Source organism: Dermacentor variabilis, chromosome 11, assembly GCF_050947875.1.
Source record: "Dermacentor variabilis isolate Ectoservices chromosome 11, ASM5094787v1, whole genome shotgun sequence".
Taxonomy (NCBI): Eukaryota; Metazoa; Arthropoda; class Arachnida; order Ixodida; family Ixodidae; genus Dermacentor; species Dermacentor variabilis.
The window spans coordinates 28,369,039-28,396,243 of NC_134578.1; the positions used below are offsets into that span (position 1 = coordinate 28,369,039).

Below are 27,205 nucleotides of genomic sequence, written 5' to 3' on the forward strand. Positions count from 1 at the left end.
TGGTGATGAGGCCTACCCGATTCACCTCCAGTCTAGCGCCCTCTGACTTGATTTCCCCTAACTAAGTGCCCCTCCCCCCCCCCTCGCAGGAGCGCATGCATTACATTCGCAGATTTGTCGAGAGGGATCTCAGTAGCAACTACTGGCTCCGTTCGTGATCTGTCATTGGAATTCAAAACTAGTTTGATTGAACTCGACGCGACGGGGTCGAGTCACACAGGTCGAGTTGACACGGCAGCCGCTCGACCGAAAAGTTGCCGTCGGCGGGCGGCGCGGCAAATCATTCAGCGACCCGCCGCGAACGCAGGAAGAAGCGTGCGGCCACGCTCCCTGTCCCCGAAAAAAGAAACGCCGCCGCAGACACGCTACTCGCAAGGGGCACGAGCAAGTTCAAGGATAATCGGGCCTCCCCGGTCAGGGACGAAGCGGAGCGATTACTCTCCGGGCTTGCGGCAAGAAAGCCCAGTGGCATAACAGCGCGACATGCTGTGCTGTATACCTGCGTTTCCACATATGTGTGCAAATTCACAGTTATGAGTTAATGTTTTTTTTGTGCCCGCTAGGTATCCTTATAATCTTAACCATAGTGTCTACTTTGTTGAATGTACTCGCTTCCCTCGTCCTACCAGGCTGTCATTCTCACTGCCCTTTCCTCCTCCCCTTGGACGCGGAACAGTTCAGGGGCCGAATTCGCAAAGCTTTTCGTTCCTAAGTATTTTATGCCATTGGCCGGCCGGTCGCCTTTCCTAGTTATGCCCAGCCTCAGGGTCAGTTAGGATTTTCTCTTGCGAACGATTCTATCAATACTACTTTTTGGGCGAGTTGGTTCCTCTTGAAACATACGGGTAACAGCGGAAACAGACGACCACAAGAAGGAACACGTACACACAAGCACTGCGTGTACGTGTCTCGCTCCTTGTGGTCGTCTGTTTGCGCAGTTCCCCATATGTTTCAAGAACGATTCTATACCGTAAGAGCTTCTTGTGAATGCGGGTCCTGGCATCCACCCACAAGTGAGACAGTTACGAAGCCAGCGGCCTTACCACCTCCGCTCCCGTTCTTTAAACAATAAAAGTCAATGAGGCTCTGTTACAGCCGTCAGGATGAGCGGGCGAAACGCTGATCACTCGAAAGACAAATTATCAGGTTTTACGTGCCAAAACCACTTTCTGATTATGAGGCACGCCGTTGTGAAGGGCTCCGGAAATTTTGACCACCTGGGGTTCTTTAACGTGCACCTAAATCAAAGTACACGGGTGTTTTCGCATTTCGCCCCCATCGAAATGCGGCCGCCGTGGCCGGGATTCGATCCCGCGACCTCGTGCTCAGCAGCCCAACACCACTCGAAATTCTTCTGAACATGCGCACTACTCGATACTGATCGTCTATAACAGTGCTATTACTACATACCATAACTTATAGGGACGTTACAGAGATACGATAGACTTGTTCAAACTGATGAAACGTTATTTCACAACGTTATTTTCGTTAATTTCGCGGCAGCAGCTCAGTTATTAACAGATAAAGTAAATATCACAGTAATTAGTTCTTTTTTTACTTTACTTTCTTTTTCGCACCTGTACTCCAGAGAATGACGTCACGAAGTTCACATTAGTTTCGTATTTGTACCGTTGCAGGTAGGCGAAAGTTAGGGAAACTTGCGGAGTTCGATATTTAGCTGTTTTAGAGTGCGATGTAGTCGATATTTACCAATAAAGAAAATTTAACTTCGCCACGAGCGTACGCCGTCAAAGTCAATTACATCACGCCGAGCTGGTGCGCGGAACTTGGAAGGCACGGCTTCGCGCGCACCTGCCTTTTCGTTATCGCGCGTTTCCTGGCTCACTGAGCCGCTTCTCACAGTAACAGTGGCTTTCAACACACTAAACCTTGTTCCACGTAAGTCGCGCTAACGCAGTCGAACGTTTTTGTTTGCAATTATGTCCCATTTAATTAGTGGTGCGTATGTGGATTGAGGCTATTGACGTTCCCCACTAACTTAGTGAGACTTACTGAAACACTGGAGCATATACTGTGCGATTGCCCAGTATATGCTGGAGCGAAGGACGTTAGGAAATTTCCTAGCCAGCGTTGGCAGGCAACCACTGCCGGAGGAAGGTGTCCTCGGCCCAGGGCCTGATACTGCAAGTTCAGTGCGTGCAACTAAAGTGTTGAAGTTTCTGCAGGACACCAAGCTTGACGAGCGGCTCTAGCAAGGCAACTGTCTCATATACATAAGCACTCACCACTTATGATCATTCATCCCAGTACTTTCACTCTCCTTCGCTCTTCCCCAGTGCAGAGTAGCAGGCTAGAGCGCACTAGCTCAGGTCGACCTCTGTCTTTACTGTCAATAAATTCTATTCTAGTTAGACTTATGTTGCACGATGTTATGAATTATAAACAGTAACAGTGAAAAGAAGCTCGACCGAAGGAAGAGCCGACGCTCCAGTGCATTCGTCCGCATCGGTTCTGCTTAGTAAGCGGAACATTTCTTCTTTAAATACCGTATTTACTCTTGTAAGGCCTGCCACGGTGCACCCCAACTTTGGAGTGGGACAATTTGGAGAAAAATAAAATAGAAGTGACATAAAGCATCGCGCGCAACCCTCGCGTGCTTGTTAATTCTCGCAAGCGGCTACAAAATAGCACTAGTCTATGTCCGAAAAATCGGTGGCCGACTGCGAATGCGTTCCGCCCATGGACTCCCGAGATTGGCAGTGTCCGGCCGCGCCGCTCGATCTAGGACGCCGCGGTCGGCTGCCCGTGGTTGCCATTTATTTCGGTAGAAGGCTGAGCGCAGTTCGATGCTTCGATGAGTATACATAAGCCTGCGTCGTGTAAGGCCCCCAGCACCCGGTAAAAGGTTAGTGAAATAAAAAAAAAAGGTTAGGAACCATTACCCCACCGGAAATTGGGGGTGAGCGAAGCTTGTCCTGCGTGCACTTGACCTTCGTCGCGGTTAGCTGACTCACAGGTAACGGTGCCGGATTGCTTCGCCTCGCGCTCCCCCCCCCCCCCCCCCCCCCAGCTCAGGATCTTCTCGTTACTCTCCGATTGCCTGGGCCCGGGAGGCTCTAAAGGCTCGTTTATAGTACGACGTTATCGGCTCGCGGGCGAGCGTCGTCAGACGCCCGGCGCGTCGGAGCGCGTTGGCCGCGTCCGGTTACGATGGTGGCGCCAGTGCGTCGAACCATCGGTCCAACTTACAGACGCTGTTCTCGCCAACGTGACGTAACGTGTGCGCGCGTTCACGCTGCGTCAGATTATATTTACGTCTTATTGGGCTGGATCTCCGCGCCGACGGTGAACCCTTTCTCGGACAATTTCTGGCCGCCGCTCGTCGAACGCTGCCAATTCCTCGGGGGAAAGCACAACGCGTGGCCGTCCCATTCGTTTTCCGACAATGTACTGAACGGAAGCGAAGCCAGCGCAGCGCGCGATACCCACTTCGGCCCCTTGCCTCCCCGGCGTAATGGAAACGGCTCTGATAGGTTGCGGCGTGGCGTGAGCACGCGCCTATGCAGCTAGAATCCTTGCTAATGGCCCACGCTCCGGAGCCGGCGCGGCTGTCAACCCATCACACAGCCCTCTCCCGCAGCTGCTCTGCCCTGGAAGCGATTGGGTTTTTGCGTGACCACTACGACGCCACCTGTGAGGCAATACAAGCTTCGCTTGAAAAGCGCGGGGCTTACACGAGTAAGTACGGTATGTTATGCTCACTCGGCGCAATCTATGCGTAAAGTGAGGTAGTGGAGCTGGCCGCCATTCAGGTGTCGCTTTGGAGCATGTCACGACATGTGCCGCGCTCTGTTGCTACAGAGCGCGGCGCACGTGTGCGACAAGGGTTAGGTTAGCTGGCATCGCGCAAGACGAAATGTATGCGGACACTGAAACGCGCGCCCGCCGGCTGCAGACGCGCCATGAGCCAGCGTCGCTTGCTAACTTGGGGCTTCGCACGCTTGGCTGGTGACATGTAACAGACGCTTGCGCCACGATACGGAACAGTTGAGGCGTACAGAAACTATATGGGAAGGAGGTTTCCTGGTGGCCAGAGGACGGCGGCAGGTATATATTCCGTATTCACGGAATTTTCTCGTTCGTCATTGGTTAAGCCATCTACGTATATAGAAACGTTGTGAAAGTGATCCCGGAAGCTCAGCGTTACCTGACTGCAGCTGTATGATGGCTTGCACATATCAGGAGCTAGCGACCTTGCTTTCAACTAAACGACATCTATACGCGCCGGTGCAGTCGATATTAAAACAAGAATACTTAGGTAACAGATTTGGCCAGATTAGTTAGGCAACAAGGTTCGACAAAGAAATGTATGACGCTAACAGACAATGCCAACTGTTTCAGTAACAATTGTATGAAGCCAAAAGACAATGAAGCGCAGAGAAGCACACTTACCGTTTTTAATGGATGTACGATTAATTCTAAACGAGTGCGAAATTACGAGCTTAGTTGTGCACGAAGCTTGCTGCAAAGACTAGAGTCTACCACCTTTTCGATGTAATCGCTTTACTAAAAGCGCCAACAGATTACAAACTGGCAACGCCAACACGGCTTCATCATCAACTCGAAACGCTAAATAGAAAATGAGTTATATTTTCCCTTAAAAATATGCGACGCTTTCTCTTCGAGGTAGACCTCTGGGACTCAATTGCATAAATCAAGCTGCAAACGGGTGAAAGACAACCCATTTTCTCACCGCCAAGTAACTCACGTGAGCAGTCAATCACGCGATCGCAAACATTGTCTCCAGAAAGAAGAGTTAAGCTCGCAAGTTATTAGTAAAACCTCCAGCATCGATTAAACACCCTTTCCTGTTTGAATAAAAATAAAGGAGCGTTAAGGTTAATCCCTGGCTAGTAACGGTTCATTTGGCACAGAGTGACAAGCGGCTTTCCAGAGATTACAGGAGGCGAGCGCGAATAAGCATCGGTTGTCCGCAAAGACTCGTGTCTGTAAGCGCATGACGTATACTTTGTTGCAACATACTCCGTGACGGATCGCTATTTCTTTAGTCGTTTGTTGAGCAATTTCTGGGGGCGAATCGATAATGCCGATGCAATGAAATGGTTTCATATTGCGACGCTCTACAAGCCGCGAGGTTCGAAAAGGCCGCATGAGTATATATTAACCAGCAGCGAGGGCAGATGTGACGCATTGTGATACCTCTACACGTGCGTTCCACTTGCGTGACGCCACCACGGCGCTATGACCAATGATGGGTGACTCCTCCCGTTTGCAACAAAATTAAAAGCGTTAGAAGTATGATTTTGCAGCACAGACGTTGGTAGCGTCATCGCATGACACTTTCCAAGGTTCTCCAGCGTTGCCCCCAATACAGATCGGTACGAGGAGTCTGATGATCGGTCAATTTTCGCCGGGTATCAAGAATGCCGGTGCCCGTTTATGTACAAAAATGAACCAACTTCACGTGCAGTTTCTGATTGTTATTAACTGCCCTTGTTCCTCCCAAACCACCCCTATCGAGGAATGACATCCGCGAAAGCGAACTATGCATTGGGAAACAGGGTCCTGTATTCGCAAAACACGCAATTTTCGAAAACTTGGACCAGTTTAGTCGGGCACATATGTAATTTTTTCATTAATTTGACTTGAAAAGCCTGTTTACTAATGAACAAATTGAGTGCCAAGCTACTATTGCTTTAAGTACTGAAACAGTCAATTAGGGCCATTTTGGGCCCGGACAAGCTCTTCAAACTTAAGTCTTCAATTTCCTGAGAATGCTCTGTAGATCTTTTTTTTCCCCTCATTGATAAATATTGAGCTCAACCTGAGCAGACGACAAAGCTCGTGACGTCACCTCGAGCTAACGCAGGAACTACAAGGAGGTGCTGACACTCGTATCTCGTCCGAGCGTTTCCTCTGGCGTGCCAAGACTCCTTCCGCAGTAAGCGCCTGTGATGTTCTACCGCAGAGGCGTAATGTCTGAATAGTACAGCGAAAACTAAACGCTTATTTTTTTTACGCATACTCCAGTAAAACCTTGATCGCCGCAGCTCGTCAACTCGAAAGGCTGAGAACTCCGGGGTGTCCTTATTCCCCACTGCACGTACAGGCGGACGGGAAGCACCGGGGAAAAAAAATGAAAGGAAAAGAAGTGCCAAGAATGCGTGTAGGATGGCGTCGTCTGCTCAGATGCCGATGTCGACACTCGAGAGGCCACCGACTGCCCGAGCGTCTAGACTCCTAGCTCTTCCTCGTGTGTCGAAACGAGTATTGCGAATCGAACAAGGCGTCGTCGAACGCAGGTGCAGCGATGCGCGTCGATACGCACATGCACCTTCACACCTGCCGTACTAAATCTTCCGTCAGGAAAAAGCAGAGAAAAAGTGCAATCCGAGAAACACACGCAGCCAAAAATAAAAATAAACGCATTGAGGCTTACGTTCCGCGACGCTAAATACACAGACGACGGAACAAGAAATCGGTGGAAGACGGGACTGGGTGTCCCAACAGGATAGCGCATATCCTATCTGTACGCGCAAACTTGTCCTGTATGCATCCCTGTACGCAGGCATCTCTGAACGCGTCTCTTGACCTCTGTGCTATTTCTACGCATCTCCACATCCCTGTGCGCATCTCTCGACCTCTCCGTAAGGATCTCCCAACGCGTCGTGTGCGCCGTACGCCACGTTAGTCCTAGCTTTACGTCTCACTCGCGGTTGCACTTGCACGTACGTGAACGCTACGTGTACGCAATCCAACATACAGGAGGCGCCGTTTGCTACGCCTTTGTCAGACGCACGTACAGCTTTGAATGTTGTCTGTTTTATACTCTGTCATCATGCAGTACAGGAAAAAAAAGCCTCAGCTATAGCTCAGCGGTGACTGTCTGCTATAAAGTACATGAGTAGATTACCAAGGTACCACTCCGTTCCTTTGCTCGGCAAACTTTGTGAAACTTTTGTGCGGGTTCAGTGGTGAAGGTTTCCAGACATACTGACCTGTGAAACCTTCCTTTCTAATGGTTAATCCCATAGCGAGTTGGGGTAAGCATCGCGTCTACAGCAAATGCCGCGAAGGAAAAAAAATAATTGTGTATGAAATCACGTGACCGCTTGCGTCACCGCCTCATTACCCGTTTCACGCAACTGTGCGGTCACTAATTTAGTACCACAAAAATGCAGCAGCTCGCTTTTAAACACAATTCGGACGTTTTCGCAATCACAGCATTCATCGCACAATCAATTCATCTAATTCACCGTTTGTGTATCAATTAACTACATTTAACTAAAACTAACGCTATTGCATATTCAGTTGCTGCAGCATATTACAACGTGACATCAGTTAAAGACAGGGGCAAGTTGCTTGAGAACAGCAACATGTATACTCAAGCGCACTGACATACACAAAAGAACAGCTTCCGAGCACGTTTATTTATTTATTTATTATTTTTGATGCCTTGACAATGCGCCAATTGCAGTTTCTTGTACTCCATTCAAACCCGCAGCATAATGGGCGATCCATCATCGCTTGACTTCATTGACGTTAATGCGCGAAGCTCGGCAAACAACCCTCATGGAAACAATCGAATCGGTTGAAAGGCGAATAAAATGAAACGTCTTCCTTGGACAGGCGTCTGAAATAGTCCATGCATTACCCATACCCGCGCACACGACCCACAATGCACTTCTTGCAGAGACGCACAGAATATTGGAGGTGTCCTTTTCTTGGGGACAGGAGAACTTCCCGGTTGCGAAGCTCGGATGTCACTACTTCACAGAGTTTTGCCGTTGCCAAGCAAAACGAGCGCCTGCGCTATGCGGGAAGCTTTACAGAGGGACAATCTCGAGGAACGCCGCGGAGATCCGTGTCAAGCGGAACGGCCTCTTCGAGCATCGGGAAAACATTTCGGCAACGGGTAAGAGAACGAGGAATGCCGGTTTTACGGCGAGGCGACCTATCTGACCCACATGCAACGCCCAGGCATTTCGCTGCTCGATAGCTGAGCCACGATTCAAGAACGGTCTTCAAACGGCTGCTATGTTCTGCGAACAACGCCTGTACAAACAGTCATCGGTTACCGACGTATAAAGGTTTACTGCAGAGCCGTTAATCCTCACACACGCACACACACGTGTCGACTAGTGAAATCACCTGCCACATACAAGACGAGACGACGGTGTTGCGCGTTAATACCGAAACTGTTCGGCACAAACCACCAATCCTGATCGATACGGTTTGTGTCCGAAAGCTGTACAGTAACTACACGACAGACTGCGTAGTGGAGATGGAATGATGTTCTGGCTGAATGACGGAGGAATCTGCAATGATTTCGATCACCCGGAGTTCTTTAACCGAGCCGCCGAATCTCGGTACGAAAGCACCTCGTTTTTCGTTCCGCCTCCATTCATGCGGACCGCAGTGGCTGGAGATCGAAACCCCCGGGACCTATCCAGAAGCAAAATCCTGCAGACAATATAAGAAGCCACGGCGCATTTAACTCACCCATGTTGTAGACGACGAAGTGACGTCCTCAGGATTCGGAACGGCTTGTCCTAAATAAAACCAAACCCCAGCCAGTGGGGAGGAGAAAAGCGAGGCGAGCGAAGAATTCTGAGGCAACCTCACTGCTATTGTTACGGAATCATCAAGCGGCAATTAGCGCGGGCACGCGAGCTCCATGCCTTGCGTCTCCACTCGCGAAAGCCTTCGCCGCCGAGTCTGTCACGGAGTCAACAGGTAGTGAAAGAGAGGTCTTTCATCTCCGAAAAAAAAAAAAACGACAACAAAAATTCAAACGGGGCAGGAAGTAAAAGTGAGGCTGTACGGATGAACAAAAAGAAAGCGATGCGTGTCAGCGGCGACAACGAACTCCTGCAGCGAGCGGGAGAGCGACGGTGGGCGGCGTTTGGCAACGACATCCTTCTTCCCCAAGTTCGGCCTCACGAAAATGCGTGCAGCGGGGCCGGGAGCAGAGCAGGGCGCGACGCGGAGCCGAGTGCGGCGGGGAAGCGCGCATTCCAGAGTCGCTACGCCATGTCGAAACGTCACGACAGTTTCACGCTTTCCGCGCTTGTACTACATTTTTTTTTCGTTTTTCAAGCGCGGAAGCGTATTGTGGTTAGAACTCCTACCAACTTCCCTGCCAAGGTCTACAACGGAGAGAAACACCTACTTCCTAAACGCAATAGAAGCAGCAGGGAATCGCTGAAGAAAAAGGACGCAGAAAAAAAAAGGCTGTTAAGCCGATTTCGCCCGATAAGGCACACCCGATCCTCATTTGACGCGAATGCGCCTTATGTATACATTCCAGCACAATTCCTTGCCGTCATGGCCTCGGAACTTAAAATATCCTCCTACACCACGCATCGCTCGCGTGGTTTCTTTTTTTAATTGCGTTCGCTAATCTTGGGCAAAAACAGCGACGGTGCCAACCGTGAGTGGAATTACGGGAGGAAAGACGAATGCTGATCGATTCATTGGTTGACTGTTCGACTGACCAATCGCCAAGTATCGCGTCACGGACACCCAAGCTTCGGGCCAATGTGTAGGCCAGTGATGTGGCTGGCTATACAGTGGTCAGAACAAGGAACTGGTCAGATATTCGTCTCTGAGGCGCCTCCCGCTTGCCCGAAGTGTCCAAAGTAGCACTAAGGCGGAGCAAATGTGGTGCCACTGTAGTCCAATGTTAACCGAGCTTGGGCCAGCCAGCGCTGGTCCTGCGCGACAAATGGGCAGTCGGCATGCGGGGCCACATTGACCGATCATTAGCATACGTTGGACAGACATTGAACCGCTCCGGCACCACCTCGGGTTTCTTTTGGACCGTTCGGGCGCACGGGAGTGATCAGGGTTCTGCTTCGTCATCTCTGGCCTCGGCGCGCAACTAAATCTCATTAAAGGAGGGAGAGTTCCTCCACTCCTTCCGCGTCGGAATGCGACAGGGAATCGACCCGGAGACATCGTGCCACTGCCACCGTGGCGGGTGGAAGAGGACGGCGATGGGGAACTACGGTACTCCGGATGCAACATGACCCGAAAAAGCGACGACCACACAGTTCTTTCAACAACAAATTTGATGCGTGACGCGGCATAGCGACGAACTTCCGACGCTTGGCATGCACACGTGGGGTCTTCCGACTTTGCGCAATCTGTATATTACCGACAGTGCCGATTTAAGTCCGTAGATATGTATGTACAGACTGGTGATAAAACTACACTATCCGTCTATTTAAAAGAAAGCTCTTTAACCTGCATACAAATAGCGATGACCCCATGCGTGTGTAAGAATCTTGCTATTATTTGCTGTCCGGTGGTCGCGTAGAAGATCGTTGAACTTTTAATTTCAATCTTGATAAACAAAGAAAAATCGCAGTTTCTTAAAGCGCAGATCTGCTGTTCTTTGAACACACAGCTTTGTAGAAACTAGCAAACTAGTGCGAGAGGAGCTCGCTTCCACGCCGTTGCATAGTACTGGCCAGACAGAGGAGACGCGTACGGCCGCCTCCTCAATGCCTGAGCGTCTTTACCGGGGCCTATTGGGAAGGTCGCCAGATGGCAGCGAAGGAGGCCGTTGTTCTGTCGACTGTGCACACTGCGCCCTCCGAGGGCGAGTACCTTCGCTTGCGAGGGCGTCCGCGAGGCGGCAAGAAGTTCGGCGACAGGCGCGCGAGTTCACACACACACACACACACACACGATGCTAACGAATCTCGGCCGTCCCGAACTTACGCACGTCGAGTTGGATATAGAATCTTCCGATAGAATCCTAGGGACCTACGAAGCTTGCTGTCTTAAGAGCTAGAGGCCTAAGCTCATCACACATATACGTCCTCCCCGCCGTATACGACAAACTCGTTATTTCCCAGCTGCCCAAATTACTCGCGTCCCCGGCGCGATTACCCGAGCACGGGAGGCTGCTGCTGCTGCTAATCTCCCCATCTCGCCCGTCTCGTCTGATCCCACGATCTCATCGGCCACGTTCGAATGTGATTACCGTCCATTTCCTGTCCGCGTCCTTTTATTCAGATGAGCCACCGTTCATCTGCCGTATGCTTTACGATGGTATCAAAAAGAGGGGGAAAAAAAATCTCAGTCATGTTTAAGGGACCGGCTAAGAATAGGATGGATTATTTAAGATGGCTGCCACGAATAAACTTCCATAAAAAATGTAGGTGAAGCTAAAATGGGAATTACATGTTACCGTGAAGCGAACAGCAACAACGAATGTTCTCAGTAAGTGAAAAGCACACTAACAAGCAAATACATGTATATTTGACAAGGAAATCACTTGGATTCTGTAAGGAATCCCTGGACCGCAGAACAAACATCCCTCTGCCCAAATTCCAGTCAAAGTTACAGTAAGTAAGCAAGTAAATAAATAATTAAATAAGAACAAGATCTGCCAGATTCAGGACAAGCCTTTCGAAGAGGAAGAAAATACTTGGCATTCGAACGAATGAGGTTTCTCTGAACATGACGTAACTGACAACCTGGGCGAGATTGCGCATGACGTTTTGTCACTATTTACGATACTTAATACGCTCATCGTATCATCGTAACCTCGTAACCGATTGTGCTACTCAATTAAGTCCAACGTCACTTGCTTTATTGCATTCTTCAAGTGACGCTCTACTTATGTAAATACTCCAGTCACGATGCCTCCAGACGCTTCCTTCACTTTAATCAAGAACCTCCTTGACCTGAATGTATTCCATTCAGTCTCCCCCTTCTCTCATCCATTCATGTCATGTCCATTAGGGCCTTAAGTTCACAAACACACACACAAAAAAAGATAAACTACACAATTGCAGATCTTACATTAAGCAACTGATCGCTTCCACAGTAAACGAGTAAGTACCGAGAAGTAAACAGGCGTGGTTTTAAATTCGTTTTCCGGCCGCAATTACTGTTATATGGAGTACTACACATATAATTTTCGTGTCATTTGTACGTTGTTCTGATGTTGCTGTACCCGTGGCACTGGGAGCCCAATCAGGCGTACGATATTCTAGCGGCATGACAACCATGTTTTCCCACGCATTGTCAGTAGTGTGAATAAAAACTCCAAACTTGTTAGAATTGGACTACGGTGCGGGAGAAATTAGAAACCTATATTTAGGAGCACAGGAAATGGAAGAAGTAGGATCGAAGCGCTAGGCCTTGCACAGTAAAGACGTGTTCGGAAGCTTAGGCAGCCACGGGTCCTCCATTGTTCTACTTTTATTCTATGCTTGATTAAGATCATAGATGCCTAACCAGACGGCATGTCAAACGGGTCACATGACCAACGAGACGATGTCCAGCGAGACTAAATACTTGTCAAGCGAGGCCAAACGTCCTAAGAACCTGAACGTCCTAAGAGCCCGAACGTCTTGCGTCCCAATGACCTAAGAGTCCCAATGTCCTCAGGGTCCCAACATCTAATGTCGGACGTTCTAAAAGTCCGATCGTCTAAGAGTCCGAGCGTCCACTATTGGACATTCCGTCTCGTTGGATATCCAGCCCGCAAGCGTTCATGGGAGTACATTTCACTGGCTCTAAGGAACTGTCCAAACTGACTTGTGGTATACCGATAGTCGAAATAAATGCTCGAAGCTAAAATGCGGATAGTGGCGTAGCGTGATACCTTCGTGCTGCACTAGAAAGCGGCAAATTTTGAGTCTGTCACGAAAAAGAGGTAACAGAAGGTTGTTTGGCGGAATTCAACTTCTCAAAGCAACACTGGGTCTATGAAAGGATGCCTTATTAACAGTGGAGGGCTTCGGATTAAGGTGAACACACGGTACACGCACGTCGTTGCCGTGAAGGAAGGAAACAATCAGGTGAAAAGAATTGCACAATGCGATTGAAGTCATAAATCGGCCCAGCACGCGACTGTCCCGTATGGGCGGACGGTAGCTACCGGGAACCAAACATTCTCGGCAAATACGCTGTCTCAGTGGTCACGAGTCGCAGAAACACTTCTAATGAAAAAAAAAAAAACATTGAAGGGAATTGCCTCCCGGAGAGTTAGCTTGCCAACGCTCGCAGCGCGACTTTTCTCGTTCGTTCCATTTCGTTCCACCCATGCTTCTGCATTCCCTTACGGCCGGGTCTCGAACCTGCAACCTCGTGCTCAGCAGAGCAAGACCAGAGCCACCGGGGCAGGTAACGGAAAGCATAACCGAAGGCAACGAAGAGTCATTAAAAAAAAAACATCAAAATGTCCCTAGACTGTCGTAAATGCAAGTGCGCGCGCACGCGTTCAACGTTGCAGTGGAACTACACAGAAGCATTTGCCTTCTCGCTCACCGGCAACGCGCTGCGAGTCGAGAGCTATGCGACTTGCCGCTGTGGGTCAAGGCTGCTTCGCCGACGACGACGACGAGGAAAAGTGGCGGTGGCGGAAGTAGCGTTCGGGGTGGTGTGATGATGTGTGTTATTTTGTGGCGCAAGGGCCAGGTTTGGCCAAAGAGCGCCATGACAAGTGGTAGCGTTAACGATGTATTATGAAAGATGTGACTTGGCTGTATAGTGGCCTAAAAATAGTCGCTGTAAAGTGCGTAAAATCTACGTTCTATAAAATTATGGCGATGACTATGAACATTAAAATCCATCGTAAAAGAATGATGCATTGTTTAAAATATGCGAGATGTTAAATTGGTTACAGCACTACTGCCTCACCCGAGCCCTTGAACCACAAGGGCCTAGAGGCATGTGCTATTCAAAATAATTGTCGCAGCGGCATCCTCTGGAGAGAGGAAGCGCTACGAACGTGTGGGGTTAATAACATGCAACACAACATCTTTCAAAAAACCTAGGACGGCGCTGGTGTCAAAGAGTGGTTCTGGACCTAGTAACATAACAGGATGAAGGGGGATGTGGTGGCGGTATGCTAAGAGAAAATGATTTTTTCTTTCGGATTCGGCTTCCCGACACTCCAGTAGGACGTGGAGGACGGTCAGCCTTTCCCCGCATCTACCACAGGTTGGAGGCTCGTTTCCCGTGAGTAAAAAGTTATGTGTGCCAAAAGTGTGTCCTATTCTTAGACGGCAGAATAGGACATCTGTCCGGCGGGATTTTGTTACAGGAGGCCAGAAACCTAATTGTGGCTTTATTACATGCAGTTTATTATTTATTTCTTCGTCCCACATGCGTTGCCAGTGGTTTCGTAGTTTCCTTCTTAAGAAAGGCTTCAGGTCTGTGACAGGGACCGAAGCAGTAGAGTTAACTGCATGCAATGAGATTGATGTGGCCATCTGGTCGGCTAGAACGTTTCCCTCGATGCCCCTATGTCCAGGCACCCAGCATATGATCACATGTTGGTTAGATATATATGATTTGCACAGTGCGGAGTAGAGTTCACTAAATACTGGATTTTTGTGATTACGGAAAGACATCAAGGCCTTCACAACACTGAGGGAGTCCGTATATATAACTGATTTCGGGAGTTGTGATTTATTTATATGTTTTACGGCCGAAAGGAGTGCGTAGGCCTCAGCCGTAAAGATGCTAGTTTCCGGATGCAGTACGTCGGATTCCGAGAAGGATGGACCGACGGCTGCATAGGACACCCCGTCGTGTGACTTTGATGCGTCTGTGTAGAACTCCGTGCAGGAGTATTTGTGCTGGAGTTCCCGGAAATGCATTAGGATTTCAATCTCTGGAGCATGCTTTGTGACTTCCACGAAAGATATATCACATTGTATGAGCTGCCACTCCCAAGGAGGTAGCAGCTTGGCTGGATGCATTAGGCGAAGCTCGAGGAGTGGAACGTGCATTTCTTCACTAAGCTCCCTCACACGCAGCGAGAAAGGCTGTCTTACGGAGGGACGATTGCGAAAGAGTGTAGCATATGTCATGTCATTAATGGTATTAAAACAGGGATGCTGAGGATTTGAGTGGACTTTCAGAAAATATGTATGGCTGATGTATGTTCTCTGCAGATGAAGTGACCACTCATTTGATTCTACATATAAACTTTGTATGGGACTCGTTCTGAAAGCGCCAGTGGCCAGTCGGATTCCTAGATGGTGGACTGGGTCTAGCATCCTTAGTGCGCTCGGGGCAGCAGAGTGGTAAATCACGGCGCCATAGTCTAGTCGTGATCGAATGAGGCTTTTATAGAGATTCATTAAGCATTTCCTGTCACTACCCCACGTAGTCTGGGATAGAAGTTTGATTATGTTCATTGTTTTTAGACACTTTTCTTTGAGATGTTTAATGTGGGGGACGAAGGTGAGTCTGTAGTCAAGTATGACACCTAGAAATTTGTGTTCTTTGTTTACAGGTATCTGTTGTCCACGCAGTTCTATGCAAGGATCTGGGATAAGTCCTCTCTTTCTTGTAAAAAGAACACAAGAGCTTTTGTTAGGATTGATCTTAAACCCATTCTTCTCTGCCCACATTGACACTTTGTTCAGGCCATGCTGTACCTGTCTCTCGCAGACTGCGAGGTTACAAGATTTGAAAGCTATTTGAATGTCGTCCACGTAGACAGAGTAAAAGATGGCGGGTGGTAGTGAAGCACGAAGCGTGTTCATCTTCACGATAAATAGCGTGCAGCTGAGCACGCCTCCTTGGGGTACACCCGTTTCTTGCGTAAAAGGACGTGAGAGTGCATTGCCGACTTTTACCCGGAAGGTACGATTTGACAGATAGCTTTTTATTATATTAAACATATTACCGTGGATGCCCATTTCTGACAGGTCTCTTAAGATTCCGTAACGCCACGTGGTGTCATACGCCTTTTCCATATCGAGAAATATCGATAGGAAGAACTGTTTATGTATAAATGCGTCCCGGATATTCCCTTCAACACGCACGAGATGATCGGTTGTGGAGCGCTCTTCTCGGAAGCCGCACTGATAAGGATCAAGCATTTTGCTCTGTTCAAGGAAATGAATGAGTCGCCGATTTATCATTTTTTCGAACACCTTACAAATGCAACTTGTGAGGGCTATCGGGCGGTAACTTGCCACTGAGGAAGGGTCTTTGCCTTGTTTCAAAACAGGGACTACAATGGCTTCCTTCCAGGCGGTTGGAAGGTACCCTGCATCCCAGATGGTGTTGAAAAGTGTGAGTAGTGTAAGTTGCGTGTCATTGTGTAAGTTTTTGAGCATTTCATACATGATTCTATCAGATCCTGGTGCGGAACTCTTGCATGCGCTCAAGGCAGCTTTCAACTCGGCAGCACTAAAAGGGCAATTGTACGGTTCATTCTGTCGGCATTTATTGATGAGTGGCTTGCATTCTTCTATTTGTTTATATTTTAGGAAGGATTGCGAATAATGATTTGAGCTTGATACACTCTCAAAGTGCTCCCCAAGTGAGTTGGCCTGGTCTTGCAGTGTATCGCCCTGTGTGTTTACCAGGGGGACTGAGTATGTTTGCCTACCTCTAATCCTATTAACTCTGTTCCAGGCTTTGGCCTCATCCCTAAACGAGTTAATACTCGATAGATACTTTTGCCAGCTTTCTCTTCTGGCCTGTCGGCGGGTTCTCCTACCTTGAGATTTTACTTTTTTAAAGTTGGCAAGATTTTCTGCAGTGGGCGAAGCGCGTAGCATCTCCCACGCTTTGTTCTGATTCCTACGTGCAATTCTGCATTCACTGTTCCACCACGGGACATGCCGTTTGCATGCCGAGCCGCTTAATTCACGTATGCATTTAGATGCGGCATCTATTATAAAGGCTGTTAAGTACTCCACAGCAGCATCGATTTCTAAAGAAGACATGTCGTCCCATGATATGTTAGTGAGAGTTCGAAATTTCTCCCAGTCGGCTGTGTCTATCTTCCACCTAGGAGCTTGCGGAGGATATTCGTTTTCTTTAGATGTTCGTATCAGTATAGGGAAGTGGTCGCTCCCGTAAGGATTGTTCGTTACTTCCCATTCGAGTTCGGGCAGTATGGACGGGGAAACTATGCTAAGATCTATTGAAGAAAAGGTTCCGTTTGCTAGGGAGTAATACGTGGGTTCCTTCTTATTCAGTAAGCACGCACCTGAAGAAAAGAGGAACTGTTCAACGAGACGACCTCGCGCGTCTGTACGAGAGTCGCCCCAGAGGGAGCTGTGCGCATTGAAATCGCCGAGAACAACATAAGGTTCTGGCAATTGATCTATATAGGATTGAAATTTTTGTTTCGTTAACTTGTAATGTGGGGGTATGTAAAGAGAGCTAATGGTGATGAGTTTGTTTAGGAGAACAGCTCGAACCGCCACTGCTTCGAGAGGCGTTTGTAGCTGTAAATGTTGACACGCAATGCTCTTATGGATAACAATGGCGACACCGCCCGATGATGCAACAGCATCATCGCGATCTTTGCGAAAAGTTATGTACTGTCGGAGAAAGTTTGTGTGTTTGGATTTTAAGTGTGTTTCCTGTAAACACAGCACATTTGGATTGTGTTGGTGGATTAGTTCTTGTACATCATCAAGGTTTCTAAGGATACCTCTGACGTTCCATTGTATGATTTGTGTATCCATATTTAATGTAAATTAGTGCTGTGTGTACGGAAACTGAAAGATGCCTTAGGTTACAGAGCCCTTTCGAGGCCCTGTAATAGGTGTTTTGTTCTTTCTGAAGCGTTCGAGCGATTCTCGACGCTCCTTAGGCGCTTGGTGCGCCTTGAGGATAGGTGTTGTGTCCATTGCCTCTTGTGAGGCTCCGGACACGTGCTCTTGCGAGCGAGAGGTTTTCAGGGGGAGTCCCGCCTTGGAGGGCAAGGCCCCTGCGCCCACCAGCCCGGAGGTCGATGGGGCTCCCTGAGGGATTTGGCTGTGCTGGCCGTTGCCAGCGCTGGAGGGGGCCTCGGAGGTTGCGGCAGCCTCGGCTGCGCCCACCTTCGGGGTCGATGGCTCCGTCTGCTCGGTTGGCGGAGCAGCGCTAGCTGCAACCACCGTGGGGGCAGATGGCGTGACTGCCGACTCACTGACTGTGGGTCGGACAGCCGCCGGAGGCCGTTGTGACGCTGCCCCCTGACGCGCCACATCGGCAAAGGTTTTCTTTGGCAGGTATGCTACCCGCCTTCGTGCCTCTTTGAACGATATATTCTCTTTTACTTTTATAGTCACAATTTCTTTCTCCTTCTTCCAGGAGGGGCACGACCGCGAGTACGCGGCGTGGTCCCCGTCACAGTTTACACAGTGTAGAGAGTTCTTACATGCTTCAGTGGTGTGTTCAAGGGCACTGCATTTGGCGCATGTTTGGCGGCCTCGGCAGCTCTGCGAGCTGTGGCCAAAATGTTGGCATTTGAAACATCTCAAGGGATTCGGCACATACGGTCTTATACGAAGCTTGATGTACCCGGCCTCGATTGACTCGGGCAGGACACTGGAGTTGAAGGTGAGTATTAGGTGTTTGGTCGCAATTTCTTTTCCGTCTCGCCTCATCTTGATTCTTCTGACATTTATGACATTCTGTTCGCTGAAGCCCTCCAAGAGCTCAGCCTCAGTCAGCTCCAATAAGTCATCATCGGAGACTACGCCACGGGTGGTATTCATGGTACGATGAGGAGTTACTGTTACTTGGGCGTCACCAAATGAAACTAGATTAGGTAGATTTTCATATTGTTTCTGGTTGCGGAGCTCCAAGAGGAGATCGCCGCTTGCCATCCTGGATGCTTTATAACCTGTACCAAAAACTTGGGTAAGAGACTTGGACACGAGGAATGGAGAGATAGTTCGCACGGGTTTGCTTGGTGTTTCAGAGTGCACTACATGGAAACGAGGAAAAGTTTCTTTTTGGCGGGCAAAAAATTCAAAGACATCATCGGTGCGCCCCCTCTTGAGGGAGCGATCAGGTAATGGGGGGAAAGAAGAAGCCATAAGAGATTGTAATTTCGGCAGTAACGCCAGCCACCCACCGTGGAGTCCTACAAGGGGACGCTGCAGGATCCGTAAAACACGGCCTGCAAACGCCAGCAGTACGTTACCACTATAACCAAATACGAAATAACCTAGGTTGGCTATTCACACAAGGTTAACCCTTGCTGCCTGGAAAAATTGGAAGTAAGTGGAAGCTAGGAGAAGACAGGAAAGATAAAAAGTGAGAGAAAGACGAAGATTAGAGGAAGAGAGAGACAGGAAAAGGCAACTACCGATTTCCCCCGGGTGGGTCAGTCCGGGGGTGCCGTCTACGTGAAGCCGAGGCCAAAGGGGTGTGTTGCCGCCGCCGAGGGGCCGTAAAGGTCCAATCACCCGGCATTGGCTCAACCCCCAGGATCCCCTTTTCCCCGGACACGGCTAAGCCGCGCACGGCTACACGCGGGAGGGTCCAACCCTCGTGTGCTCGGGTACGTGGTGTCGCAACACACCAAACGCCTGCTAACGCAGACGCCCCTGCGGGGCGTTCGGGGTGGTGTCCCGTTTGAAACGCTAGCTGCGAGAACGTACAACGCCGGAGAGCTGCAGATGGGAGAAAAGTGGACGGGGTTTTGGATCGCGGCTACGACGCTGCACCCTTCTGGAGACCCCTCGCGTACGTTATGCATGGAACGTTACTTTAGATCGTCTTTCTTTTATTAAATTGATATGGAAGCGATTACGTAAAATATTCGTCCCGGATACAAAGGCAAGGCGTACGCGAATGCGCGTGGAAGTGGCCTAACCCAATTTGCTTTCCAGAAGATCGAGGTGAATTTGACATAGACCACTGTGTGGTGGCGGACGACGAAAAAGAAACGGCGCGAAGTATATGTTTCAAATATAGCGAGTTCGCGTGCAAATCCAGGATGCAGCGTCAACGTGCTTACCTGCTAACTCGATGTTGCACCTTCATGCTGAAGAAATTAGGAACGCCCCCCAACTATATAGTGGATTTATTACCTTTACAAAAATCGTCATAAGAATTGTGTTGCGTTTCTACGCAAATTTTTTTACCCATGTAGACTTCCTGTTGGGATGAAATTTCATGTCATGTATTGGTTTCGTAACTTGCCATGTTTTGCCGCTGGTTAAATTATTATCCGTATTAACGGTAAAGATTTCTGTTGCTCTTCTCTCGCTAACATAGCAATTTCCTCTTACAACAGGTGCGAATTAATTATGGAAAGCACACTGCTCACTTCAAGGCACTATCATTTTCGTACCCCCTTTTATTGTTTCCATCGTTAAGTGCTTCTGAACAAGCATTATTTTATGTTCTTCCAGAGAGCTATAACTACTGATGTATAATGCATTTTATTGTTATCGCAATGCTTATTCAGTTATACGTTCAATTGGCGCTATCATGTTGTGTAGCTAGCAAGTTTCCTTATTACTGGCATATTGCCGATTTGGTTCCACGGTTCTTTTTTTTATTATCCGTTAGTGTCACAATTTACACTTCAAATACTAGTTTTCTACTCAAAGTTAATGTATTTGCTGCTACTAAACGCAATAAATACACCATCCTTTTCCGACCAGGAGGTCCCCATACAGCTATACGTTGTCGGGCATCTTACTGTGTATACCGGTATGAATGTAGACCGAATGTAGAACAAATGTAGAACAAATGTAGAACAAATGTAGAACAAATGTAGACCAACCCGCCGCCGTAGCTTGGGCTGCTAAGCTCGAGGTCGCGGGTTCGACCCTGGCCGCGGCTGCCACATTTCGACTGGGAAAGAAATGCAAGAGAAAACAAACAGAAAGAGAAGCGCTCGAGTACTTTGATTTACACGCACGTTTAAGAACCCCAGGAGGTCAAAATTAATCCGGAATCCTGCACCACGTCGCGCCTCACACAAACAGATCGTGGTTTGGCACAGCAAACTCCGAGAATTTTCAACGCAGATCACCGATTTACCGGAATTAAACTTGAAACTGCGCAGAAATGGCGCCCTCTGTCCCGCTGCACACCTCCAACGCAAGCTGGCATCAAACGGCAGAGCCGGAAATAAAAACAGCTCCGCGAGTCACATCACGAACAGTCGCAGGCCACAGCTTGTGTGTCGGCCGCAGACGGACTTGCCAGAAAATCGCTGCGACCCCCGGAGGAGGCTCGCGGGGACGACGAAAATAATTTCAGTGCTGGGGCAGTCGACCGCTCATTATTACAATGTTTCCGCGTCTATAGCAGCTATTTGCACGATTTGTATGTCTTCACTTGCACGCATGTGTTCGAATGACGTATCATCTAGAACACAATGTACGCAATGCGACGCCTTGTTTTATTGTGCTCTTTCTAGCTGCGTCGTCAAGTTTTGCGTGCGCTTTACTATACCGCTGAGAAAATTACCGCCGCCCTGAAGGCAGCACGAATTGCAAAGTCTATGTATAGGGACGCTGTAGCTGCGCTCTTTATTTCCGTCCACGATACAAACTTTCAAAATTACGACGATGCGCGCGCAACCCTAACATGAATGTCATGCCTGTCACGTGAGTGAGGAATGCAGACCCACGACAGGTCTTCGCTATTCTCTGTCCGCGCTCATGTTCAAGGATCCTTTAGGTACAAAACACTTAAACGGAAACCAAATAGAACATTAACTTCAACCGTATAGAAAAGCCTTGCCCTGATGTCATCCTAGGAGCCATATTGGTGAACACACTCCACAAGAGCCGAGGCTCAGGGGCCTCTCCTAAGGTTTACTCCCTCTACGGAAGCAGGTTACCCGCAGCAGTGTAATATGATAGACTGACGTCATCCTGGGGGCCATATTGGAGAACAGTCGCGGTGACAAACTGCACCGTGACGTCACGTCAGACGGCTGGCGACGCCACCTCAAAGCTTCCGCAGCAGCTCACCCGTGACGTCACGGATTTTGAGGTCGTGCAGTTATTTTTTTTTTTTTTGTATCGGTAATGCATTATATTCTGAGCGAATCGAAGACCGTGCTTAGCAAGACTTGAAAAGTTTTAATTTAGAGAAGCACAACGGCCCAAACACGAGAAAACTAGTTCGAAATTCGTGGCGTCGGAATGACGTAGAGAAGCTTAAAATTTTTCATTTTAATCTCCATTTTCAATTATGATAATAAACTTATAACGCAAAATTAATGAAAATAGTGAGAAAATTGCGTTAGCAGTCTAAACTAACTGTCCCTCTTTAGCAGAATTTTGTGAATAGGAGTTATTGAGATTGAATCAAGCAGAGTGAAACCTTTTTATAATGAAGTTCAAAGGGGAGCCAGAATTACTTCGCTATATGCATTACAAGTAATGAAACTTGAATCTATGGGCATCTCAAGGGGAATTTCACTTACTGCGTTATATATCTATCGCTACCTTACATCTCGGTTTGTCATAACGACGATAGACTTAGCGTAGCGAATCACACTGCATACTTTAGAAATAATTTTAGGGCAATGAACGACCATTTCCTAATTAATATAGAACGACGCTCAAATCACGGTATGACAAGGTTAGCTAGTTTCTATCATTACTTAACACGTTACGAAGTGTCTATTAAAAGCAGAAAAGGAGCATTAGGAACAACACGACGTTCCTTAGTATGCACAGCATCCTTCAGGGAGTATTGCGCCCTAAGCGACGCAGCCAGCTGAACTGCTTAAGTTCTAATGTTTTATGTCTATACGCTGCTCGCAAAGATGTTTTTCATCGCACTTTCGCGCTAATTTTACGCTTAACTGGGCACAGTTGACGCTCCGAAACATTTCGAAAGCTATCCGAAGGACATCCGTATCTACAGATAACGACTATTCGATTCGAAGACCGAATCGAATAGGACGCCATTGGATTGGTTATTCGAAAGTTTCGAATATTCGTACACACGCCCCTATGATACCTTTAGTCAGTATTCCTCTTCCTACCCGCAATCAGTGTACATCAGCGCTTAATACTTCCGAGATGCTCGATACGACAGGCTTTCTTGCAAGCACGTGTTCCGGCTGAAAGACTATTCGGCGCGACGAGGAGTCGCAAAGGGGCTCCAGACGGCTTGCTGCACGCGCATGCGCACTCCTTCTGCGTGACATCTGCGCGAGCGTCTGGAAACAAAGTCGAACAAGCGGCTTTTAAGCGTCCGCCTCGTGACGTTATAAACTGCTCGCAGATGGGCATTCGTTCTCAGGCGCAAGCTCCAGTCAACGAACTCGACACAGCCGATAAAAAAAAACAAAAAAAGAACAGGAACGTTGCATAAATAAAGGGTGCCCAGTTTGAAATTATGCTTGTTTTTTGTTGCCTCCAGCCAACTCTGAGCGGTAGACTATGTGTCGCAGGCTGGCAGTATGAAAGCTGAAGTTGCGGTACAGGGAGATATCCTCATACTTTCAATAACTCAGTCAGTCGATCAATAAATCAATCAATCACCTTATTTCCTCACGATCGATGCCGGAGCACATCGTCGAAAACGATTTCAAGGCCTGAACGCGACTGTGCGCGATTAAGAAGGCCGACTATACTAAGAAAAAAAGAAAGTAATTTAAAATCAGTAACGTTACACTCGCATGCCGCACCGGGGCTTCGACGCGGATTAAAAAAAAATGGAGCTTTCGTCTTCATTTTCCGTTCTATAATAAACTTGTCAGCTCAAGTTCGCTATACAGCAGTTCAGCACGAAATTAATCATCATAACAAATCAAACGACAGCTTATACAAAACGTCTCCATCATTCGTAGGAATATAATCAAACAATGGAAAATAACCAAAAGCGGTATGACATCATATGCCTATGCACCTTTTGCTTGCCAGATGTTCCTCGGGTGTTAAAATGTTAGCTTTGCTTGCGGTGTATAGCTAGCTGTCGTCCCTTTACTGTACTTTAGTTGCTCCGCTATTAGTCGATAACAATGCAGTCACTACAGTTAAGTTGAACGAACACACTGTTTTCAGAAGGGTTTTTTATCAATCATTACTATGTATACCGTCCCTGTACGCCTCCCCCCATCCTTCCCAACTCAGTGCGCCACATGGGCTTTGTAAGGTAAGGTAAAACGAAGTGCCCTTCCACTCTGTGAAGGATGACCGGCGAAGTTGTATATGTGAGCCCCTTAGGGCCAATTTACGCTCTAGCCGCCCATCGCCGCAAGCCGCACCGCACGCGTGCGGTCGCGCGAAAGACTGCACGTATCAGACACTTGTGCGCAAATTTCGATTTAGAATGTGTAAGGTATGCACTGTGCACACAGTGTAAATGGTAATTTGTGCACAAGTGCTGGATGCGTGCAATTGTTCGCGCGACCGCACGCGTGCGGTGCGGCTTGCGGCGATGAGCGGCTCGAGCGTAAATCGGCCCTTAATGGCAAACTACACCTCCGCCGCGGTTCAGCCCGGTTTTCCAATATCGTCGGGATCGGACGACGTGTGGAGGGAACTTAACGCCTGCTTCACCACCCCCGCGGATCGGCCCAGCATTGCACTATCTTCGGGATCGGCCCACGTATGGGGAATTTTGTGTTACACACGGGCACTATCCTGCTGGCCCTTAACAGCTTCGCTGTAAAAAAAAATAAAAGCTTCCAGAGCGCCGTTTACAGATGACTGAATACAAGGACTACGGACTATTGCCCGACCAGCATTCTGCTTATTCCGTGCCGATATGATATCTAGCATTCTGCGAGCAGGATCCCACAAGTAACGCCGGAAGATGTAAAGAAAGCCTTGGGAGATATGCAAAGGGGGAAGACAGCCAGGGAGGATAAGGTAACTGCAGATTTATTGAACGATGGTGGGCAGATTGTTCTAGAAAACTGGCCACCTCGTATACGCAATGCATCATGACCTCGAGCGTACCGGAATCTTGGAAGAACGCCAACATAATCCTAATCCGTAAGAAAGGGGACGCCAAAAACTTGAAAAATTAAAGACCGATCAGCTTACTGTCCGTTGGCTACAAAGTATTTGCTAAGGTAATCGCAAATAGAACCAGAAACACCTTAGACTTCTGTTAACCAAAGGACCAGGCAGGATTCCGTAAAGGCTACTCAACAGACCATATTCACACTATCAAACAGGTGATAGAGAAATGTGCGGAATATAACCAACCCTTATATATATAGCTTTCATTGATTACGAGAAAGCATTTGATTTAGTCGGAACCTCAGCAGTCAAGGAGGCGTTACGGAATTGGGTGTAGACGAGCCGTATGTAAAAATACTGAAAGATACCTATAGCGGCTCCACAGGCACTGTAGTCCTCCATAAAGAAAACAACAAAATCCCAATAAAGAAAGGCGTCAGGCCGGGAGATGCGATCTTTCTAATGCTATTCACAGCGTGTTTACAGGAGGTATTCAGAGACCTGCACTGGGAAAAATTGGGGATAAAAGCTAATGAAGAATACCTTATTAACTTGAGATTCGCTGATATTGCCTTGCATAGTAACTCAGGCGACCAATTGCAATGCATGCTCACTGACCTGGAGAGGCAAAACAGAAGGGTGGGTCTAAAAATTAAACTGCAGAAAACTAAGGTAATGTTTTAACAGTCTCGGAAGAGAGCAGCAGTTTACGATAGGTAGCGAGGCACTGGAAGTAGTAAGGGAAAACATTTACATAGGGCAGGTAGTGACCGCGGATCCGGGTCATGAGACTGAAATAATCAGAAGCATAACAAGGCTGGGGTGCATTTGGCACGCATTCTCAGGTCATGAACAGCAGGTTGCCATTATCCCTCAAGAGAAAAGTGTAACAGCTGTGTCTTAGCAGTACTCACCTACGGGACAGAAACCTGGAGGCTTACGAAAAGGTTTCTACTTAAACTGAGGACGACGCAACGAGCTATGGAAAGAAGAATGATGGGTGTAACGTTAAGGGGATAAGAAGAGAGCAGACTGGGTGATGGAACAATGGCGAGGTAACGACATCCTAGTTGAAATCAAGAAAGACTAATCGGCATGGGCAGGGCATGTAATGAAGAGGGAAGATAACCGATGGGCATTAAGGGTAACGGACTGGATTCCAAGGGAAGGGAAGCGTAGCAGGGGGCGGCAGAAAGCTAGGTGGGTGGATGAGACTAAGAAGTTTGCAGGGACATGGCCACCATTAGCACATGACCGGGGTAGTTGAAGTATGGAAGAGGCCTTTGCCCTGCAGTGGGCGTAACCAGGCTGATGCTGATTCTGGAGCATGCTCTGGTAGTACGGTAACACTGGTATTATTCAGCGCGTTTCCGAAATCTGCTTGCAGAAGACACCCTGTTATCTTGAGCGGTTGCTGTTACGACGAGCGCCGTAGTCACGGGCGCGTGGAATTATTTCGCCAAAATGGCACTTTATTACAACAGCAATGAGCGAAGCCAACGCCCAAGTCACCGACTCCGAACAAGAAGAATAAAGGGGAGGGTCTCTGAAAGCGCGAAGTAGCGCAGAAACCCTACACATCTGCGTTATCGCCACAACAGTGTCGTTGCCCACTTCTGATAAGTTCTCGCTCTTTATTCGGCCATGCTAAGGAGACACTTTTTTAGGCATATAAAGCGTCCTTATCGTATGACCTTTAAACAACGTAGTGCAAGCAGAAGCTGTTTCAGCTTCATTCGTGCTGCTAAATGACCTGACAGTAGTGGAGGCTTGCGGGCTGTCAAAAATGTGCTAAAGGAAAAAAAAAGAGGAGTATGTCGCCTTCTTTCGGGGACTGCTCTCAAATAAGGCTGGCGAACACGTTAGATTAGGCGTAATCAGGTCTGACTATGACAGTCTACGTTAAGCACGGAGGTAAGTAAACCCACTGCTCTTGATTCAGTCGGCGGGTTAACGATGTGTTCGTTACAAATTCAACGGCGCATGAGCTCTAACGCAGGTTTACGCGGTAGTTGCGGTTACAAGGAAGCAAGAAAAGTTCTTAAATGCACTGATATGTGATTTGACCGACCCTCGAACGCCAAAGTGAGAAAACATCCCGAAATTAAGCACTTATAAGGCTGATATTAAGGCTTATATGGCTGATTGAGAAAGAAGTGCTAATGGTGTCGGAGGGCCTTCAACACTCCGTACGTCACTATAAGCCAGTGGACATTAATTGGTGAGCTGTTCCGTTGGGGGTGCAACTGGGGAAGAGACCTAGTTATCTCGTTACACATTTTTTTTTATCCGTTACCGACACGGATATTAATGTCGGGGCATAGTGGCTCACAACCTCATTCACCATTATATGTATAAAATATTTCCAATGACAAAGCGCACCAAGTGATAACGCCGCCACGTGAGAATAGCCTAAGATCACGTGCACAGCGTCGCAGACGCACCTAAAAAGAAAGAAAAGGAATACGACAGACAGCTAGCTACATTGCCAGAATAAACAAAACGAAGAAATGACGCGCAAATGAAACCGCACAAATGCACGGGGATCCTCCCCCTCCCCC

At 48.2% G+C, this 27,205-nt stretch overlaps 1 protein-coding gene across 2 annotated transcripts in view; it reads right to left on the minus strand.

Annotated features, from left to right (window-relative positions):
- The window catches only part of LOC142563808 (uncharacterized), a 144,728-nt gene that overhangs the window by 115,529 nt on the left and 1,994 nt on the right, over nucleotides 1-27,205 (minus strand). The window contains exon 1 of one of the 2 annotated variants that reach the window (XM_075674431.1): nucleotides 8,485-8,502. The exons of the other annotated variant lie outside the window; for it this stretch is intronic. The gene's annotated coding sequence lies outside the window, so the exon portion shown is untranslated. Of the gene's footprint in view, nucleotides 1-8,484; nucleotides 8,503-27,205 lie in introns of those variants that run through there. 2 annotated transcript variants of the gene reach the window in all.